We start from the raw sequence: 19,461 nt of genomic DNA, 5'->3' as shown, positions 1-19,461 counted from the left end.
CGTGACCCAGATGATACAGGATTTGTCCAACAGCCTTGACTTAAGAATTTTCCTTGCGAATTTCGTCCAAATCAGCAATTTCAACCATTTTACAAAGATGAGACCCGCTGACAAGACGTGTATTTACTATTTCATAAGGAAGTTAGCAAAAAGAAATTCTTGGAGACAAGAAATGAGAATAGTGTGTTTGTGTTTAAAAAGTAAAAAATCAACGTTTATTTATGACCATTTGAGAGTACGATTTTAATAAGTGCAATTTTAAAAATATAATTGTGTTTTTAAAATCGCACAGGCGTTTAGTAAAATATGTTAAGAAGTATTTTTTTTATCAATTGAGTGTTTTGATAACATTAGCATATAATTGAGGTTTTGATGACCAAATAGATAAATATTGCCCCAAATATTTTTTTAAGTGAAATCATGATTTTGGTTTAAATTCACACTTTTTTCAAATAAGCACATTCTAGTCAGCTTATAAAAATCGCAGATTTTTCTACGATTTTAAAATTTGCATTTTTAAAATCTCAATTCCAAACACTCAAAAATTACGATTTGGTTTAAAGACACAAATTATTTTGAAAAAAAATACACTCCCAAACGGACCCTTAATAAAGCTACTCTCCATGCTGGCATGAGGAGGGTGGAGAGTAGTAGCTATCACGTAAGTGATGTGGCATGATTTTTTTAACAAAAAAAAATTAAAAATTAAAAATTGAACCTTTGTTTTTGAAAAAAAAGAAGAAGAAGCTATTTTGAAGTCTTTTCCTGGTTTAATTATTAGTACAAATAATCTTTTTCAAAGTCGTATCCATATATGTTCATTCCCTAAATTTTGTTAAGTTGTTGAAATTAATCTAAAACTTATTCATCTAAAAAAAGAAATTAATCTAAAAACTGTCCCTCCAAGGCCTTCCTTATTGACTTCATTCTAAGCCTCTGGCCTGGAATAAGTTCGACACATAAACTATTTCCTAAGTTCCCAATGATGTTAGAACATTAAAAATGGAAAACAAAATGAAGTCAAAGATAAATATAAAAATTATTTAGTCTAAGGAACACATACATAGCATTTATAAGAAGAAATTTATGGGTTCAGTTTTTCCAGTACAAAAATTTTCTGCTCCATTAGGTGCATCACTGCTTATTAGAGCATCCACATCTGATATTTAAACAGCAGAACCAAACTTTGATGTAATATTTCATTCTTTATCTGGTTGTTTCAGCTTAGCCCCATCAACACTCTCCGCGGGAGGCAATGTCTGCACACAGTAGTTGTAGAAAAAAAGGCATGTCAAGATCTAGCTACGAACATAGCCATAGTCTTTTCTTTTGGACATTTTATCAAACAGCTTATGCCCATTGACTTCTCCCAAAAATTGTAGCACCTTAACGAATATATAAAAACTAACATATTGATAATGTGTCAAGTTTGAATCGATAAAGTCAAGAGAAAGAGAGAGAGAGAGAGAGAGGGTTACAACTTACAAGATCAGGCTTGTATGTGTTGTGAACAATGGATGCGCCAGCGAGGAGCGAGACGACGACAACCACGCACGACCAGGCCAACGATGGAGTCCCCGTGGGTTGTTTCCCCCCTCCAAATTTCTGATTCATCGTTCAAAACACCACCTGCGCGCGCACAACGCACAACAAAGCTTGTTTCTGCTTACTGATTTTTGAAACCTCCCTGCTAATCAATTCCCAGAAATTGAACTAAGCTAGTTGTCAGTTGAGATTCACGTGATAGCATGCACTAACATGCTACCCCACTTATGCCACGTCACGTGGTGTGTTTTAAAGTTTTTTTTTTTTTTTTTAATGGTAAATATTGTACCCTATTTCATTCCATCTTATTTCTTTTTTAACAAATGTTGGTCCAAGTGTGGATGAGCAATGACACAACTAAAAAAAGATGAGGGAGGACACAACTAAAAAAAAAAGATCTTTTCGGGTAAAAAATTAATTTTAGGGAGATAAATTCATAAAAAAAAACATAAAATTTAATAGGAGGACTATTGTCCCCAAGGCTAGGTGCAGTTCCACCTCTAAATATTTAACATTACTTTATTTATTTTTTAAATAACATAAGAAGTTACTTGAAACACACCACATAACATGTGTCGGGGCCGACTCAATCCCCAAGTGAGCTAGGTAGTCGCCAAAATCAAACGGACCCCTCGATTTCAAAAAGTGTCCAAAGTGGTACTCACTTAGTACCTCGTCCATGATCAGGCAAAAAATTTAATGGAACTACAGCTCAACACGGTTAAAATGGCGACACTTGTCCCAAATGCCACATATTAATGTCAAATCATCAGATTAGCTGACATGGCATTATATCATAAGTGGTACCTAGGATTTTGCTGCCTCATATGCGTAAAAAATAATAAAATCATGAAAAAAATAAAATTTTAAAATATAAAATAAACATTTTAAACCGAAACCTAAAGCAGAATTCCCATATACCCCATATCGAAAACATTTTGACCCCATCGGCCGACTGCTGGGTGCGTAAGGCATCCCGACTTGGTGCCTCTTCTGGGATTCTACGCAGGGCCGAGGGGTGAGAAGCTTCTTCACTACAAGAAATTTGCTCATTAGCGGCGACCCAAAGTCACCGCTAATGAGCAAAAATGTCGCCGTTATTGACCCTTAGCCGCTATTCAGTTGCTGGTATTAATCCGCCATTGATGATCAATAGTAGTGACATTTGGGGTCGTCGCTAATGATGGATCATTAGTGGCGACTAGACTTTTTTTTGTTGCCGCAAAAAAAGGTTGAAATGGGTCGTGTGTCGCCGCTGATGATGGTCAATAGCTTAGTGGCTGAAGAGTGACAAAATGGGGTTTAGGTTTTGACATAGACTTTTAAATAAACTCCTTTCCATGAGTTCATGCTGAAATAACCAATTCTTATTCCTAGGTAAATTGTCACCGTTCAATCGTTAAAAGTAATGATCAATCATTGTGCTCAAGGTTCTATCAATCGAGCGTTAAACGATTGATCGGTCTGAACTGAGCAGCCCCGTTCCATCGTTCCATGAGGACCATAGATTGTTCTACACAGAAAATTCTCCCAAGTGTCCAAAGCAGGGTATTACAAAAAAACCAATAAAAACGCCACCTATAGTACTGCCTTGGTGTAAAGCACCGCCCAAATCTCAAGAAAAAGATGAACTAAAGGGTGGCCAGTGCAGAGACAACCATTAGAAACAAAAAGGGCGTAGAAGAATAAAAAGATTAAAATAAAAAAAATAAGAAAAAGTCACCACAATTATTGAACAAACAAGCGGATAGAGAAAAAAGTTCCTGAATTTTCAGAGGAATTAGGGATACCTAGTCCTTGCCTTTGAAAAACAAATTTGAAATGCTTTTCAAAAGTTCATGACACTATAAATCAGATTTTTGGGTGACTAAATACCGATTGATATCATATTCCTACGTACGCGCGTATGCTTGTTTGTTTATATGTATAAGTATACATAATACTTAATCACAAAAAAAGTATACATAATATTTGTCTTATGTATGTGTACGTGTCCATTTTTCTTTTCTTTTCAGAGCTTGTTGTGCATGCATGTGTGCATGTTTTTATTGTATCAATGTTAGTAATATTTGACTGTGTAGCAAGGAGATGCTTATATAATATGTGTATACAGGTCTTTGTGTATGTGTGACTGACTTTTTCTTTCCTCAGCATGTTTGACTTTCTTTGTTTTTGGTGCTTCTTTTTGACTTTGTCTAATGTTACCACGCGTGTGGCAGTACAGATTCGTGTGGGGGAGAGATTAAAGCCAATGGAAGTAAACCAAGTTCATATTTTTTTCAAAAAAAAAAAAAACACCTTTTTATAATGTCTTAGAATGACATTAGCAAGGTTGTAACTCTTCTGCTTTGCAAGTTATTGATTACAATTTGCAATGTATCAGTCTATCAATCATAAGAGAAAACTATATATATATATATATATATATATATATAAACAAATAAAGGTATATTATATATTTTTGTCGCACAAGCCAACCAACACCCAGGGGCGAGGGCAGCTTTCAAAAATAATGGCCAAGTACTTTTCAGCATTTTTGTTGTACTCTTTATATGAATTACTAGTGGTTTGATATATATATATATATATAAAGGGCTTGTATTGATACTTTTAAGTGTATTGTAGAAGTTCATTTGAAAATCGATTTATAAAGTCATATTGATGTTTTTTTATTAATTCATGCATATCTTTCAAACTCTAATGTTATATTTTTTAAGAGACTAGACAAAGTATTGAGAAATAGTCGCATATTGCCTGTGGATAAGATCTTGGGCAGGTTTATAAGGATTGTGCGACCCTCTCTTATTGAACCGGTTTTATGAGATGAGTTAGGCCCACGAATTTATTCATGGTATCAGAGCCTACCATAGGATGAATAGGAGCTCACACTACTTACCCTGTGACAAGGACCCCAAAAAATACCGGCCTATACGTGAGGGACGGTGTTGAGAAATAGTTCTACATTGTCTGTAGACAAGATCTTGGGCATGTTTATAAGGAGTGGGCAACCATTCTCTTATTGAACCAGTTTTATGAAATGAGTTAGGCTCACGAATTTCTTCACAAAGAACCCGTGTAATACCCAAAAAAAAAAAAAAAAAAAGCTAAAAAGAAATAGAAATTTGAAAATAATAACATAAAATATTAAATATTGACATTGTGCCGGACTACGGATGTTCGATCTCACACCGTATGACAGTGGGTAGAAATTTAAGATTTAGGGTCAAAGGAAGTCAATGAAATGAAAAATATTTGCGATTAAGGGGAAAAAAAAATAGTTAACTACCCCAAATAAAACAAATATTTTATAAATAGGGGCAGAAAATAGCTTAAAATACTAAAATAGGAATTTGAAGGTCAAAGCAGTGGATTTTGAAAAACAACTCGTATCAAGCATAGTTTAATGGCCACGACATGCACACCGAAGAGAGCTTTTCAGATTGGGTCATGTACGTTATTTTGATATTTGCAACAAAAGTTATGCTAAATTTACGGCTACATGCACAAAGTAATTAAAAATGTAAACATTCTAAAAAAACAATTACATATCTTGTTCTGACGAGAGAAATGGTGTTTGGACGCGATGCAAGTCGTCCAAACGAGAAAGTGACATTCAAACAAGCTACACACAAAAAGATTTCTTAATAATTAAGATAATCTCATTCGATCGAGATTGAGGCTCATTTGAACGAGCCACATGTCGAGCAAAAGCTATGCCCAATGCCACATGGCACTCGTTTGTTAATGACTCATAAATGATAATGTTCGAATGAAATTGAGGCTCGTCCGAATAAGACACATGTTGAAAGATTTAAATGAATAAAAAAAAAAAAAAGGCTGAGTTGGAAACATGGGTTTTATTGACCGCAACGTCTTGCTTGAAGGAGACAAGATCTCATCCAAACAAGCGTGATTTAAAAAAAAAAAAATATATATATATATATATATAAATAGAGTTGTTTTGAATTTTTTAAGTCAAACTAGGATGAAAATTGTTATACATGCTTTAAAGTGTTCATTTTCAAGTGCTTACTTCTTAACGTGGTAGTAAAAGTACGTAATGCTTCATGTTTTATTTGTTATTTCATTAAATGATGATAATTAAAGAATGAGCACGTGAAGTCTAACACTTATTAGCACTCCTAAACTAAGATTAGAAGCATTTTCCACGGGAAATTAGAGTAAAATAATAAAATAATAAAGAAGGGACACAAGTAGAGTGAGCCTAACTCCTGCTTTGTTGTTTACAAAAAAAAAAAAAAAAACTCCTGCTTTGTCTTTTTCTTTTTAACCTTTTCTGGCTCGGCGGCAGCCTGCAGCACGCTATCAGACGGATAAAGATGACCTTCCTATCATCTTCCTAGCCTAGCTTTGCTTAATTAATTAATTAATTAACAACGTATTCTTTGCTTTGATACGCTTTTCTGTCCGATTATCCTGATTACTTTATTACAAATATTTTTTAATTAAATTTTTTAAAAAGTAGAATATTCTTTAATTGTAACACGGCTTTCATGTGCATGATCTTCGCAGGCATGTCCTTTAGAATAACTATGGATCCCCCTTGGCTTCCAGTTGTCTACTAAACAGAAGAAGAATGCTGACGTACTCTCATTTGTTTTCAAATGGTAAAATATAGACAAAAAATTTCATTAAACAAGTTTAAAAGAAATATTTTTTAACTTATTTAAAATAGTGTCAAGTGTTTATAAACATTTAAAACACATATTAAATTTAGTATAAATTAGTAAACATAATGCTAAGAATTTAATGTGTGTTTTAAATATTTATAAATACTTAACACGATTTTAAATTGATTGAAAGATATTTCCTTCAAATTGTTTAAAAAAAAAAAAAAATTGTTCGTAAAATATATAGTTGGAGGGGTGAATTCAAATAATAAAATATAAAGGCCGGATAATTATTTTCTCTCTTTATATAAAATATATATTAAAAAAATGATAAACAAAATACAAAATAGATTTTTTTTTTTTAAGTAAGGAATGAAGTATTTTATTTTGGGTTTCTTTTTTTTTTTTTTTTTGTTGATCCTTGATAACTCTTTGAAGAATATTTTGAATAAAAACTCCTGTCATTATGTTTTGTTTGCTTTTCATTTTAGGTTTTTTTTTTCCTCATATTTGTTAAAGAAAAGTAATAAATGCAAACTCAAAAAGTCCACTGCAAAACTGTGCTAATTTGCTATTTTTTGGCCCTTTAATGTCCTGCTTTCTTTTATTTTTTATTTATTAGAGATAGCTTTAAATTGCGAGTAAAATATCCATTCCAGGTATACTTCACTCAATAGTTTCCAAAACTGCTTTTGGTAGGCTTCTAAATGAGAAGAAAAAAAAAATACACGAAAAGTGTAAGATGGAAAAAAATAAAAATAAAAAATTGACCTCTCAGTTACCGTGTTAATTGTTTCCTTCATCAAATGGAATGCTCAATTCCATTACTTACTGTAAACATTAACTTATAGATTGTAAGGTTTATGGTCTAAAATCTTTGTGTGATAATCTTATTACTCTCACTATAGACCCAGCCACGACCTAGTTGAGGAACTGTCGGGACATCGCCAACCCGATTGTGACTCCGTCGTGACACATATAGGACACGATTGGCCCCTATTGGGACCCTCATGATATTAACGTAATTTATAGTTTAATATGATTGAATGAAAAAATATATTTGTGATTTTCACTACGCGTTAAGGACAAAAAACATTTTTCAAGAAAATTATTTCGGCTAAAAATATTTTACGTCGAAACAAACATAACATTAGATTATTATATTAATCATTTATAGTGGTGATATCATTCTAATATACAACTCTCATTTCATTTCTTAACATAATGATTTCCGACAAATAATCCAAACTCTCATTTCTTGGCTGATTGCTACCTGTGATAATTAGAGAGTGTTCGGCAAACAACATTGCCGAACACTCGTAAAAAAATGAGTGTAATAATTAATATAGAAAAGTAAAAAGGTAATATTGAAAATTGAAAAAATTTTGTTTTGTAGTGATTTTTTTTTTTTTAATTTAATAGAAGTAAAAAGTAAATGATATAATATAAAAAATAAATGATGTGATATAAAAGTAAATTTTTTTTAAAAAAAATAAAATAAATAGTATTTAAGAATGTCGGTATTATTTAACAAACAAAGCCTTAAATGGTCATAAATTTTGAATATGGCAGCATTTCCCAAAACTGATAAACTTAATCGTAAGTGGGGCCATTTTTAATTTTTTATTGAAGTGATGTCCTGTCATCTTGCTGTTTGGTACATGAAATAGGCATATGTTGTTTGTATGCCTTAGGAAATTTCTGATTAGTTTTTGCGACACATTAATACTATATATGAAAAGGGGTCCAAACTCGAGTACACCACTTTTTTTGTTGATCCCCTCAAAATTACGATTACCAAACATATCTTCTTCACTTCGTTTCAATTTCTTTGCAAATTGCAATTTTAATATTAATTTCTTGTAATTTTTGCCAACATAATTTAAATTAAGTTATTTTCTGCTAATTTATAGTTCATACTTCATAGCCGTCACAAAATAAATAGATATTGTAAGAGCTTCCATTTTTCCAAGAACTCCCCAAGATTAGAAATTTTAAGGGTCCGTTTGGGAATGTTTTTAAAAAAATCATCTGTGTTTAAACTAAATTGCAATTTTTGAGTGTTTGAGATTGAGATTTTAAAAACGTAAATTTTAAAATAATGAAAAAAATCGCGATTTCTATAAGCTGACTAAGAGGTGCTTATTTGGCTATGAAACCACAATTATATACTAATGTTATCCAAACACTCAATTAATAAAAAAAGTCCTTCTTAACATATTTTATCAAACGTTTATGCTATTTTAAAAAATTATAATTTTAAAAACATAATTTTTAAAATTACACTTATTAAAATCGTACTAATTCTATTCAATGCCAAACGTACGTAGCCGCAGTGCGAATCAGCTTTTGGTCTACGATTTTTGTCGACAAATCGTGACTACACTGTATTATCTCAAAATCGACTTAACTTTAATTACAAGTAGGGCCATTATTATTAGTGTGTTGTTGACTGGACGTAAGGAGTGGGTCAAGGGGAGTGCACTGACCTCGGCTATATATTAGTCTGGTGAAGTGGGAGCGGCCTCCTTTTGGGCGGGTCAAGATAAATTGGGACGTAGCCATAGATAAGAATCTGCAATGTATGGGCATAGGGATTATTATACGGGATCACCGGGATCACGTCAGTGCAGCTACGTGCAAGAGGGTTCTTCTTGGTACCCAAGAACCAGCAGTGGGAGAAGCTATGGCAGCATTGGCGGCAGTGGAGTTTAGTAAGCAGCAGAATTTTCAGGATATCATCCTTGAAGGCGATTCCTTACTGGTGGTCCAAGCTTTGAAGGATCCCGACAATAGTTTGAGATCTTCCGGGCATATTATTGATGGTGCGACATGTTCCAAGGCTGGGTAATCAAGCTGCACATGGGCTGGCGAAGGTGGGTCTCCAATGTTCTACTGAGCTGTTATGGGTGGATGAGATTCCAAGTTGTATTACATCTATTGTGAACTTAGAGCTTTGTGCTCGTCAAACTTAGAATCCTGGTGGGTTCTAGATGTTTATTTCACCTCAGTGAAAGTCAATGAAAGTCATGTTTTCGACAAACAAAAAAAAAAAAAACAAAAACAAAAACAAAAGTGATCCTAAAATTATGTCCCATTTCTGACGGTATGTGTTAAATTTTTATTATTATTATTAACATCGTACGTGGGCCTTTTTTTATTTGGTATTTTTTTATAAAAAAAAAAAAAATGTATTTTTCTTCATAAAAATAGTCATTTTTTTATAAAAAAAAAAAAGTAGTCATTATTATGAAGAAAAATGCCCTTTTTCTAAAAAAAAAAATACCAAATAAAAAAAGGACCACATATGATGTTATTGTTTCAGAAACTTTTTTTATTTTTCTTTGTTTTTTAAAAAAATGACCACATAAGAGAAAAGTTTGGCCAAAGTTGTGCCAAAAAGTTGTGCCTTTATAGTGCCTCAAAGTAAAAAGACTGGTAATAAATATATTTTTGGTCCCAACCTTTTCGAACTATATATATATATATATATATATATATATATATATATATTAAAATATTATTAATTATCTCAAAAGCTTAAGCTTATAAAAAATTGTAGAAAATGTTGATTTAATTATTTAGTTAATATTCTAAACTAAATTCAATCGGTTAATCGGCTGTAAACCACGCCTCATGAAACAGAAGTCACTAGTTCGAATCTCCCATCCCCATTCCATTGTGTGGACATCAAGGCCGGCTCAATGTTTTTTAGGGCCTTAGGAGAAATTTTTAAATGGTTTTTTTTTTAATATTTAAATATTAATTTAAATATTATTATTATATTTAGAGTTCTCATCTTTACATTTCTCATTTTTATTAATCCTTACAAAAATAAACACAACAATAAAATTTATTATTTTTTTTATGAATCAATCCAAAACCGTACCAAATCTCTCTAATTAAGCACATGTTCAAAACCCAAAAAAACACAAAAGAAAACTAACAAAAAAAAAAAAAAAACACCAAAAATATTATCAAGAACCCATACAAAATTATATATATATATATATATATATATGTATATATATATATATATCACTTGATTCTTTGATACACCTCTGCTTCAAACAAAGCCCACCAAAAAATTTGTCAAAAACCCATACAAAACCCACCAGAAAAATCAAGCACATAAATAAACATTACAAAAAAAAATTCAATATATTTTTTTTTATAAATCATTTTCTCTTTGATACACCTGTTTCAAACAAAACCCACCAAAAAAATTGTCAAAAACCCATACAAAACCCACAAGAAAAATCAAGCTAATCAATTTTTTTTAACGAATCCCTACCTCATTGATACACCTATTTCAAATAAAACTCACCAAAAAAATTGTCAAAAATTCATACAAAACCCACCAAGAAAATCATCAAGCACAAAAATAAACAATACAAAAAAAGATATCAAATTTTTTTGATGAATCCTTTACCAAGGCCGGCTTCTGTCTTTCTTTCACTGTGTGAAATAGAAGCCATGAAAAAATCATAAGGTTTCATTTAAGACCCATTTAATCACCTTAATTTCAAATACCCAAAGCTTAAAGGAAAGAGAAATTTACCTTTGAAGAACTTAGCCAAATTCACTGATTCCTCTCTTTGTTTTCTCTCTTCTAGCTCTCTCTCTCGCCCAGCCTCTCTCTCTCTCTCTCTCTCTTCATCTCTCTTCATCACATTCTGTCTCTCTCTTCTTCTCTCTTCATCACGTTCTGTTTTGAGTGAAACTAAGGAAAGAGAAAAAAGAAAATAATTGGTCTTAATTATTTTATCATTTGCTTATTATATTAGGGCCTTATTAAAAAAAAAAGGGGCCTTAAATTAAAAATAAAATAAAAATAAAAAAAAATAAAAAATTACTATAACTTTTTTTGGGCCTTATTAATCCGGCGGCCCTAGGCGAGCGTCTCACTCGCCTAGTGGTCTAGCCGGCCCTGGTGGACATGTCAAAAAATAAAATAAAATTCTACCACTCTACACATAAAACAATCGAATTACAAACTATTGTTAAAGTAGAGATCTCTAACTCAATGACCTAAATTATCACCAATAGAATTACAAATATTAAAATCTTATTTAATTAATACACTATTATACGATTGCCATATAAACATTATAATGAAAGTTGTATGGCAGTTGTATAGCTTAAATAGCATTACTCTTACTAATAATGTGCAAAATTAAATTCTCATCCTGTCAAAATAATAATCCAACTTTCATAATAAAAAACAATCTCATAATGGAACATAAACCACCCCCTTTGGCCTGGCCACCCCCATCTGGCCGGATGGGGGTGGCCGAAACCACCCCTAGGCTCCATGGGGGTGGCTTGGCCACCCCCATGGAGCCTAGGGGGGTGTTTGGCAACAGGTTGGAGTCAGCCTAGACACTGTACATTCTCGATAATAGTGCTTTGTCAACCCAACTCATCAGTCTCCCATTTATGAAATTACACTCTTGTCCTTCATTTTATTCCCCTTTTTTTTTTCTTCCAACGCACGAAGGCTGCCCAACCTCTGTTTTCTTTCCTTTTTCTCCCAGGCAAGAACTCTGCCTCCAGCCTTCGTTTTCTTCCCCTTTTTCCCAGGGCACGAACTCTTCTCCCTCACACAATCTCCCCTGCGAGCCCATCGTCACACTTTCACCCCCAAATCATCCAACCATCAATTATTAATTCACACTCCGCCTCTTTAATTTTTTGTTTTTTGGGGAGGGGGGTGTTCTCTACAATTGTAGCCCATAAAAACATCCCCCAGCTCCACTACCACCGACACCACCAGACTCAAACAATAACCCCAAATGTTTACCCTTTCATGAAAAATCCATCCCAGAAAGCCAAATTTTCCTTATAATTTCACTTGCACGAGAAGTGAAATTTGATGAAGGCCACAAAGGGAAAATGGGAAAATGGTGGCCGGTCTCTTGTAGAGACTGTTCAATTCCTTTCTTTCTCTAATTTTTTTTCATTTTTTCTATCTAACCAAACAAGGCAAAATCTATATGCAGTACACAAGCCAAAAATCTATATGCAGTACCTTCGATCGTGATCTTGTGCGTGGGGGACGTTGAAGGATGGAGCGCAGGGGGTTGGGGGGGGAGGACACCTGTTCGGTGCTCTGGGGATTTTCAAGGGAAAAAAATCAAAAAGTGAAGGATGGAGCAGGGGGAGGACGCCTGGTTCTGTGCTTTCACTGCTTTGGGGATTTTCAAGGAAAAAAAAATCAAGAAGTGAAGGATGGAGCACAGGGGGGATGCTGGTTGTGTGCTTTGGAGATTTTCAAGGAAAAAAATTCAGGAAGTGAAGGATGGAGCGCAGGGGGGCAATATGGTCAAAAGTGTGTGAAATTTTGAGGTTGAAAGTTCAAAGTTTATGGTCAACCAATCAAATAGTAAACAATATCTAGGACAAGGCTGTTGCCAAACGAAGCAGGGGTGCGGCCACCCCCCCCCCTTGTCGAGGGGGGGGGTGCGAGCCACCTTGGTATAATGGTGGCGAGAACCACCTGGTAGTGCTTGGGGGTGGTTAACACCCTAAACTCAAGGGTGGCCGAAACCACCCCCAATTTTTTTTCTTTTTTTCATTTTAAAAAAAAATACATTTTTTTTAATTTAAAAAAAATTAATTAGGTGCCACGTGTCAACATTTTATTGGTCCACGTGGACTTCCGTTAAGTCAACTGATGAAATGACTAATTGGTCTATTATCAAAACTACAGGGACCTCCTATGATAAAAATCAAACCCTAGGGAAAAAAAAATAAAGAAACAAAACTTCATGGGGGTATTTGGTATTTAACCCTTTTAAATATGATTGTAAAAAATGCATTGCTTAAAAGTACATTTTTTCTTCTTTTTTTTTTTTCAAAAAAAAAAAAAAATCTAGTTTTAGAACATAAAAAGATCTTAGACAAGAGAATACATTTTTAAAAAAGGCATGATTTTATGGTTAAACAACAATTTTAAAAGTTCAATCACAATTATAGTATTCATTAATCTTGCCCCATTTTTTTTTTCTCCTAAAAGGTTTATCACTTATTAGGAGTTACGATCTTAAAACATATGATTTAAAAATATGAGATAAGAAAACGTGATTTTAAAAACCATAGTTGAAGTATTTAATAAAATCGCAGTTTAACTTTTACGTGCGATTTGAAAAAGCATATTTTTTTGTATTTTCAAATTACAATTTTTAAAAAACACCATTCAAAACGTTTAAAATTACACTTTTAATCTGCAAAATTACAATGCCAAACACACTCTTAATTATTAGCTTTAAAAAGTTTTGTAATGCACTAAGGTATAGAGAATTAGAGAAAGAATTTTCTCTTTATCATTCATTTTCTTTTGTGTGAGTAAGATTTGAGTGTATCAGGACTTTGGTATTTGAGTGATTTTTTTTTTTTTTTCCTTAGTTACTACTCTAGCTTTGTGCTTCATATTTTCATCTTAAATTTTTTGTGATCGTTTTCTTTATGGATTACGCTTGTTAAGCTGAATAATGTAAATATTGAATAACATAAATATTGACGTACTGGATGCCCATATGCTTTCTTTTTTAGCTGGCTTAAATTTTGGACCAACCTACTCTTAATGGTAATTGATGACTTGGGAGTACAGCAGTGGATTTACCATCATTTCGTTTTTAAGGGAGTAATTGTAGGATGGCCAAAAACAAAAACAGAAAAGAATTTTTCCACTGGCCTTTTTATTTATTTATTTATAATAAAATGATATATATATATACACACAACTGCAGTTTGCATGCATGAACTCAAAACCTCTATCTACCATATATAGAAGAGAGAAGCAAATAAAGGACAGATTCATCCTAAAACACAGCTGCAAGTCTGCAAATAGAAATATAGGTGGAAATTATTACTCTCTTTTTCAAAAACATCCTCAAGCTTCTATTGATATTTATTCCCTCGTACGTACTATCATTTTACTACGATTTGGTCCTCTCTAAATGTTGGCTACAGTTACCCATTAATCTCTATTTCCTCTTCCCCTATTAAATCTTCTTTAATTACAGCAACTACATTTAATTTTTTTAAATGGATTGAAGAATATTATGTAGTCAAATATTGCTTCCTAAAGTATGGATCTCATCAACCATAAACATAACTTCAAGCTTGGCTGAGTTTTCTATTCAAAATATAGCTAATTAATTAGTCATAAATATAAAAGTCAATATTCAAATTTATATAATAAATGATTATTTAGCCTTCCAAGCCCAAATCAATTGGTAAAACAAGGCCATTTTGCATACCCACTTCTGAAAAATAACCCTAAACCCGTGTTGGACCTTCACCAATTTTGAGCTTAGTTATTCTTTGACAAGAAAATGTAAAACCAAAATAAGAGAAAAAATAAATAAATAAAAAAAGTAAAAAGATAAACATGTTTTCATTTATCTTGTTCATCAATCAGTTGGGCACATATACAAAACAAGTGGGAGTCATTGATGAAGTACATAACTTTCTTCCTACGGCCAGGCCTATGAACAACAAATTAAAATCTAATTAATTTGAATTGGATAATATTTAATTAGTTATATTGAATAAGTATTTTTGTCCCATAAAAAAGTAAAAAAATAAAAATATAATTTCAATATAACTAACTAAATATTATCCCCAAAACAAGGAGTTGGCATTTTTCATCCACAGTTAATAAATACATTTACAATGATCCATCAATTGCCACACAGTTAATAAATACATTTACAATGATCCATCAATTGCCACTTTGTACCACGCACGACTTCACCTTTTCAAGTCAATCCAAGTCAATCATACCTGATGTTTTCTCTCTCTCTCTCTCTCTCTCTCAAGTTCACTATTTAATGGTATTAGAAGTACTCCAACATCAACGAGAATGCCAAACCTAGCTTCGTCGACGGTGGGATAGGTATATGTTCTCAGAGTCCTTAGCAAATCTTCCTACTGTTGCCACGCCGACTCTCTGTTTCTCCATTTGGACGGCAGTATAATTTCCTTCAACTTATATACAAGGTAAATCTTTTTTTTTTTTTTGACTATATATTAACAAACAAATTAATTAAGAATACAACAAAGTACTTCAAAGCAGATTTGCTAACACTTTGATTGCTGTAGACAGGTTAAAATATTACGCAAATTTAAGGTTGTGTTTTTTTCAAACATGAGCCGGAGGGAGGATAGTCCAAAACTGGGATTGGAGTTCAACTTGTCACCACCAAGGGTAAACACACCGGTTGAGTCGCCAAATGTTTCGACTTCTTCTTCTTCATCGGATATGTCGGTTGAGGGCTCATGCGTTTCGTCGGAGCCTAAAGAGTCGACAGTGTACTCCCCCAGAAACCTGGAAGCCCAATCGATGAAGCTCGTAGGTTGTCCTCGATGCCTCATGTACGTCATGTTATCCGACGTAGATCCAAAATGCCCGAAATGCAAGAGCACCGTCCTGCTGGATTTCCTCAAAGAAGAAAACACAAACACCAACAAGACAAGGAACTGATGGAGGACTCTTTGCACGTTCTTCATAGACGATTGAGGAACTGCATGCTTAATTAATTCTCGATGCCAGCTTGCTTGATCATTTGGCCTTTGCCTAGCCTTTTTTTTTATTTTTTTTCCTCTCTAATGTTGTTGTTCTTTTAGGAATTTTGGTGGCCTTTCAGATGAAGGAAATAAACAGAAGAAATTATTTTGGGTTCGCACAACTTTGTAGGATTAATACATATATTGTTTTCATATATAAAACTAGAGAGTAATGATAGGTATTATCTTTTTATTCTCTTAAAATCTTCTTAAAGCTGATGTGGCTTTCAAAATCACCATTGAATCAAAATTCAAGTATGATTTATTTAAAATTTAATAGTAATTTTAAAAGTTATATCAGCTTTTGAAAAATTTTAGGAGGATAAAAAGATGATACTTAGCATTACTCAAAACTAGATTGTGAATTTTCATTTTTTTTTTAATTTCCTCATCTTGTCAATCTTATATTTTCTTCCCTATATTTAAAGAAAGAATATTGTTTGCTCTTTGTGTTCTTATTATTCTGGGTAGTGCAAACTTCTAGAAAGATGCTTCTAGTGGCCACGACGTCAAGAGGTTGTCATTGTTTGTGCTCACATGATATATTAAGAGCATCTCAAGAGGATAGCTAGCCGCCCCCAAAAGCAATCTCAATCGATTGGGATCACGCCTAATAAAGCGGAGGTTACTAGTTCGAATCTCCCTCCTCCCTTTTGTGTGGACATGTCAAAAAAAAAAAAAAAAAAAAAAGAGAATAGCTAGCCAAATGGCTCAATGTTTTCATCTTCAGTGTAGAGACGGAGGGAGGGGGGGACCGGGGTAGGCCATGGTCCCCCCAAAATAAGGGGGGAAAAAAAATTTAAGTAAAAAAAAAAAAAAAAAAAAGTAATGTTTAAGTTTAGTCATTTGGCCCCCCTCCAAAAGAAAAATTGGCCCTATGTTTAGATTTTTTGACCATATCCAATAAAAACTTTTGCTCAAATTCTTAATTTTTTTTGGGTCATATTCATTAAGTTTTTTTTATTTTTGATTAGCCTTCTCCCATAAAATTTTCTGGCTCCGTCCCGCTTCAGCGGATTAGGCTTTTTAACCTTTTCCAAATATTTTGCTATAGTCAAATTAGCCTAATGACGATAGATACTATAAAATTTGTTTATTGTTTTTTCTCTCTCCCTCTCCCTCTCCCTCTCCCCTCTCTCTCTCTCTCTCCCCCGTCCACACAATGGCGTTGCTGTCCTCGCTCTGCCTCCTTGACACCTTGAATTAGCAACAAAAATTCTGAACAAAGCATCACCAATTCGATCCTCCCAAAATCGAAAGCCAAACGGCCCAAACCCCAAACAAAATCATCCTCAATTAGTCCCTTCACCTCATAAATCCAAAAACCCAACAAACTACATACCCACACGGTCATGGCAGAAAGAGAAACCCCAACAAAAATCACAACCCAAGCATCAAATTCAACCGAAAAGAGAGTGGTGATGCACCCCAACCTGAACACAACGATGCCAATCAACCCCAATATTGCATTATATCTCCAACCCTTCATGCCAAACACCACCAAAACCCCAAAGCTTGAAAATTTAACCCGAAATATGAATTGGGCAAAGCTCAGGTTTTGCTTGTCTTTGTTGACGAAAGAGTATGAGAGACAATCAAGGCAATAAATCTGTTGATGGTGTTGTAGTTTGCTGGGTTGAAGACAGAAAATCTATTGGTTTTGTTGAGGGCGAGGGACTGAGACAGAGAGGGGAAGAAAAGGTGTGGCAAAAAAATAATATTTAAAGAAAGTTGAGACTTAATAAATAGTCAGTTGGAGTTTGTATTGAAAAATTAGTAGCTAAAATACAAATAAGATGAATTTTGAGTAGCTAAAATACTTATCGTTGCCGAAGATGCTCTAATGGTTTACCGTTTTGAAATGTGACGTACGATTTTAAAAAACCTAGTTAAGTATATATATAGAAATGCTTTGCCTCATTAAAAAGTTTATATTTTGGCCATTTTAATCCTAGGTGGCATGATCAATTTTTTAGAAATCTATTAATTTATGAGAAATGCTTAGCCTCATTAAAAAGTTCATATTTTAGCCATTTTAATCCTAGGTGACATGGTCCATTTTAAAATTAATAGATTTCTGGAAAATGAGTTATGCCACCTAGGATTAAAATGGCCAAAAGATGAAATTTTTAATGAAGTCAAGCATTTCTCTTAATTTATTGTTTAAAATTTATTAATTTTAAAATAGATCATGCCACCTAGAATTAAAATGGTCAAAAGATTGACTTTTTTAATAAATATGGTTGTTGTCCGCTCTTTCTTTCTTTTCTCTATTTTTTTTTTCTTCCCTTTGTTTTTTTTAAGGGTGACAAGTAGGTTTGTTACTCTTCTCTACTTTTCTTTGGAGTGTGTTGAACATTGTGATTTTGTAAATTAAAAGTACGATTGTAAACAAAATTACAGAAAGAGAGGTCAAGAGAAAGAGAAATGAATGGTCTTTTTTTTTTAAAACACAATTTTTTAAAAGATAAATCATGCTTTATATATATGTATATATAAAGAAATATTTTTTTCATTTTTTTGGAGTTAGCATGCTTCATTATCATTAATTAAGATGAAAAAAAAAAAAAAAAACATATGTATTCTAACTAGAATTGAACTAAATTATCAAAAATCCAACCCTTCTTTAAAAAATTAAAAAAATTAAAAAAAAAAAAAGACTAATTAAAAAACCTAGAATTGCAGGGGTGGCTAACCGTTGCAAGACCTAGGGGTGGTCGCACCACGCCCGGTGGATCCCGATGAGCCTAGCCACCGCCGATGGCAACAAGGGGTGGCCCCCAAATCCACCAAGTGTGGTCGCACCACCCCCGGAGCATCTCGAGGGTCCAAACGGACCCTAATAGTAGACAAAGTATGTTAATTTAATGAAGGTACGTCAAAATAAAATTTTTTTAAAAAAAAATCACACACACATATATAGTCTTGACATTTATTTTTATTTTTATTTTTTCATAAAAAATAAAAAAAATAAAAATTAATACATTAACGGATGAGAGTGGTTTAGCTACTACAATTTAATACATTAACGGATTTTGTCAAATTTTATAACTGTAAAGACTATATATTTTTTACTTGCCCTAAAAAGTAATTAGACACTTTTTAAAACTAATGGAACTATTTGTCAAAACTTTAAACCATTGCGACAAAAATTGCATTTATCCCAAAATATTGGACTTTCCTTGCAAGGGCTCAATAAAAATTGAGGTCAAAGATGAACAGTTAAAATGTCGCATTTTAAATTTTAAATATTTAATTTAAAAATCATTGTTTTAAATTTTAAATTTTAAGTAAGATTTAACATGTACTCATTTGATCGTAAGTGTAACATATAAATTAAGATAAATGTTTGGCTGCATTAAAAAATTTATTTTTTGGCCATTTTAATCCTATGTGGCATAACTCATTTTCATTTTTTATTGTGGCATGGCCCATTAAAATCTATTAATTTTAAAATGGGTCATGCCACCTAGGATTAAAATAGCTAAAAGATAAACTTTTTAATGAAATCAAGCATTTCTCATAAATTAAAGGGTAAATATATATAAAGTCATTGGGTCAACATGCCAAAATTTTCATCTCCTGAAGGTTTTTTTTTTTCGACAATTTACTCTCTAGGTTAATCAAAATGCCAAGAAAATTCTTACCGTCAAATTTTTTTAACTGCAGTTAGATTGGTTGAAACGCACCGTTTTACCACGTCAGTATAATA

General features: G+C 32.9%; 1 long non-coding RNA gene across 1 annotated transcript; it reads right to left on the bottom strand.

The window, feature by feature from the left end:
- Nucleotides 1–1,015: 1,015 nt before the first annotated feature.
- LOC132164646 (uncharacterized) lies at nt 1,016–1,802 on the bottom strand. The gene is made up of 2 exons (XR_009438397.1): nt 1,486–1,802; nt 1,016–1,259 (listed from the first exon to the last, which is right to left on the bottom strand). It is a non-coding gene; the product is annotated as an uncharacterized LOC132164646 (long non-coding RNA).
- Nucleotides 1,803–19,461: the final 17,659 nt, after the last annotated feature.

The sequence above is a fragment of the Corylus avellana genome, chromosome ca10 (genome assembly GCF_901000735.1).
Source record: "Corylus avellana chromosome ca10, CavTom2PMs-1.0".
NCBI lineage: Eukaryota > Viridiplantae > Streptophyta > Magnoliopsida > Fagales > Betulaceae > Corylus > Corylus avellana.
Note: the sequence above shows the minus strand (reverse complement) of the source record. Positions and strands in the feature narration are given on the sequence as shown.